The sequence below is a fragment of the Otolemur garnettii genome, unplaced genomic scaffold (genome assembly GCF_000181295.1).
Source record: "Otolemur garnettii isolate 467f Iridium unplaced genomic scaffold, OtoGar3 scaffold00019, whole genome shotgun sequence".
Taxonomy (NCBI): domain Eukaryota; kingdom Metazoa; phylum Chordata; class Mammalia; order Primates; family Galagidae; genus Otolemur; species Otolemur garnettii.
In genome coordinates, this window is record NW_003852414.1 from 12,456,792 (window position 1) to 12,460,795 (window position 4,004).

Consider the following 4,004-nt stretch of genomic DNA (forward strand, 5'->3'; position numbering starts at 1 on the left):
GAGCCCAGGAGTTAGAGTTTGCTGTGAGCTGTAATGCCATGGTACTCTACCCAGGGGGACAGCTTGAGGCTCTGTCTCAAAAAAAAAAAAAAAAAGAAAGCATCACCTACAAAAGGAGAAATACCAGAATGACTGCAGATCTCTCAGCTGAAACGTTTCAAGCCAGAAGAAGATGGTCATTGACCTTCAGTCTCCTAAAACAAAATAACTTCCAGCCCAGGATCCTGTATCCAGCTAAATCAAGTTTCATTTGTGATGGAGAAATCAAACACTTTAATGACACAGACATGTTGAAGAAATGTGCCATAACTAAACCAGCTCTCCAGGATATTCTCAGACCCATCCTCCACAACAACCAGTGCAATGCTCTACCTCTAAAGTAAATTCACCCAGAAATTTTTGAATAAAACCCAATTTCCACAGTGCTGAAAGGATTAAAAATGTCCACTGGATAGCCAAAAATCGTGACACCCAAAACACAGCCAGGCTTACCAATTCTCTCAATACATGTGAATGCTTTAAACTGTCCTCTAAAGAGGCACAGGCTAGCTGGAGACATAAACTCAGACCGCACATCTGCTGTACACAAGAATTCACCTTACCTAAAAGGACAGTATTTATTGCAGCCCAATTCATAATAGCCAAGACATAGAAACAGCCCAAATGCCCATCGACCCATGAATGGATTAATAAGTTGTGGTATATGTACACCATGGAATATTATGCAACCATAAAAAATGGATACTTCACATCTTTTATGTTTACCTGGACGGAGCTGGAACATATCCTTCTTAGTAAAGTATCTCAAGAATGGAAAATAAAGTATCGAATGTACTCAATACTACTATGAAATCAATATATAATAACCTATACACTTATATGAATGGCAAAACATACTGTGGACAACTATAGTCCAAAAAGTAGAAGGGAAGAGGAGAGAGAAGGGATATGGGAGGAGGGAGGGTATTTGGGGGGACCTCACCAAATGTGCATGATGCAATGGTACATTTCAAAACTAGTAAGAAATGAATATAATTGTGATGGATGTGTTACTTAGTTCAATGTAAGCATTTTACATTGTATATCGAAGCAGTACCCTGAACCCCATAAATGCATCAATGTACAAAGTTATGATTTAATGAAAAATAATTAAAAAAAAAAAAGAAGACGAAAGAGGAAGGCAGACATGTCAGTGGATGATGTGGCAGAGGGCAAGAGAGAAAGGCTCTAAGTGCAAGAAGGATTTAACTCTCCTTTGCTGGCTCTAAGATGTAAGGACATCTGCAAGGTTATAAAAAAGCCTATAGAACTAAGAGTGCCCTTCACCCCAGATGACAGAAAGTAAGGAATGGGACCTCAGTCCTGTAAGTCCAAGGAAAAAACAGGATTCTGCTAACAACCTACATGAGCTTGGAAGTCGTTTCTTCCCAGCCCTCCTGAAAAGAGCCACAAAGGCAAACAAGCAAAAAATACAGCCAACCCAACCTAGACTGCTAACCTATTAATAAATAGGATAAATGAAAGCTAATGAACCAATGAGCTTATTTAAGTTGCAAAATTTGTAGTAATCTATAATGACAGCAATAGAAAACTAATACATTTGCAAGGCCAGTAAGTACAGAAGCATTCAAAAAGTAACAGGGATAGGTCAAAAGAACAGGGAGCCAGTTCAAATGGGCTCCCACTGAAAAAACTGACAATTTGAGCACCACTGTAAATCATGAGTAATGGGATTATACACCCTATGAATTTATAAACTAAAACTGATATAAAGTGAAAGGTTGGTTAAGAATAGGATGTTTATATACTTTCACTACTCTGCAAAATAAATACTAATATAAATGGAAAAAGAAAACCTTTATGTTAAAAAAGACGATTACGGGCCATTGATATGTAATGGAAAGTTCACTTCTATGATATTCAGAGGCATAACCTAAATCTAACAATGAAAAACAACAAATAAAATCCAAAATAAGAAGCCTGAAATAGAAAAAAAAAAAAAAAACAAAAAACAAAAACCTGAGACAATTATCAAAAATTAATTGGCATTTAAAGACCAGATAGTAGTAGTACAGCAACGTTAATTTCCTATTCTCAATAGCCGCATTGTGATTGTGTAGAATGTCCTGGTAAGTATTCAGTGCCCATGAGATATAACTTTGCAAATCACTTACTGATGGATTTGGAAAATAAAGTTTTCACTACTAGTTTTTCTATGACTTTCAGACTGTTTCAAAACAAAACCACTGTATTTTTAGATGGAAAGAAAGGCCCATATACATTTTGAGAAGAAAAATATAAAAAAAGAAAACCAAACTAAGTCCATTTTAAAAGGGAAGGGACCACAAAGAATTTCTAAAATTTAAAAAAACATGTTCACTGAAACTTCTTACACAATAGTCAAGTAAAACAAACAGAGCTAAAAAGATGGTTTATGAAGAAAAAAAATCTAAAGAAATTACTCAGATACAGAACCAAAAGATAAAGATATGAAAATTATATAGGAGAGTAAAGGATAGGAAGAACAAAAGTCCAAATATGTTGGACAAAAATTCCAGAAGATGGAACAGAAAAAATGGGAAGAAGAAATATTTTGAAATACTACAATGGCTAAAACTGTGTCCAGAAATGATGAAAGGTGTGAATTCTCTCCATCAGGAAACATAAGTCCCAAGAAGAATTAAACCACACACAGATATATCATACAAACAAGGAAAGGATCGGACAGGAGTGAGTGGTGGCAGAATAACCTGAGGAGTGGACACACAAACAGGGGGCAGAGGTAAAAGAGAGCTTGGGGTTATTTTCAAGTAGAGCTACTAGAGAATGATTAGATACAGAAGAAAAAGAAAAGAGTAAAAAGAGGTGAGGGTGAAGAAACTATACTCATGAGGTCTCTAAAAAGACAGAAAAGAATGAAATCCAGAGCACACGTATGCACTAGCCTTTGGCAGCAAACAAGACTGGACGGAAGGAAAAGGGGGTAGATGCAAATCAAGGAGGTTGTAGGATGACAAATACTTTTTCCTGGAAACGACATCTAATATTTTGGGTGTGGGTAAGGGGGAGAAAAAGAGTACTGGGAGTCAGAAATACATACTACAGCCAAGCGCCATAGCTCACGCCTATCATCTTAGCACTCTAAGAGGCTTAGGCAGGTGAACTGCCCAAGCTTACAGGTTGGAGACCAGCTTGAGCTAGAGCGAGACCTCATCTCTAAAAATAGCCAGGTGCTATGGCCAATGCCTGTAGTCCCAACTACCTGGGAGGCTGAGGCAAAAGAACTGCTTGAGCCCAAAAGTTTGAGGTTGCTATGAGCAATGATGTTATAGCACTCTACCAAGGGCAGCGGAGACTCTATCTCAAAAAAAAAATTAAAAACCCAACTGGGTGCCCCAGCAAGCACCTATAATTCCAGTGGTTTGGGGAGGCTGAGGCAGTCAGATGCCCACAGCCCAAGACTGAGGTTGCAGTGAACTATGACACCACTATACTCTTCTAAGGGAATAGGGTAGAACTCTGTCTCAAGAAAACAAAACAAAACAAAACCCAAGAGGGAAAAAAATGAAGAGAAGAAAGACTCCCGTCTCTTAAAAAAAAAAAAAAAGCTACGCCTATAGTCCCAGCTACTCAGGAGGCTAAGGCATAGAAGCTGACAGCCAGCTCAGAGCCCACAGCACAACTGTTACGGGGCCAGCTACATATACCAAGGCTGGTGGGTTCAAACCCAGCCTGGGCCAGATAAAACAACAATAATAACTGCAATAAAAAATAGCCGGGTGTTGTAGCAGGTGCCTGTAGTCCCAGCTACTTGGGAGGCTGAGGCAAGAGAATCGCTTAAACCCAAGAGTTGGAGGTTGCTGTGAGCTGTGACACCACAGCACTCTACTCAGGGCAACAGCTTGAGACTCTGTCTTAAAAAACAAAAAGGCTCAGAGAGGTGAAGTAACTTGTTCAAGATCACACAGTAAGGTCATAGGTACAGATCTATTTTATTTCAAAGC

At 38.7% G+C, this 4,004-nt stretch overlaps 1 protein-coding gene across 14 annotated transcripts in view; it reads right to left on the minus strand.

Moving 5' to 3' along the window:
- Positions 1 to 4,004, minus strand: part of MLLT10 (MLLT10, histone lysine methyltransferase DOT1L cofactor) — a 204,559-nt gene that overhangs the window by 40,540 nt on the left and 160,015 nt on the right. The window lies entirely within an intron of this gene.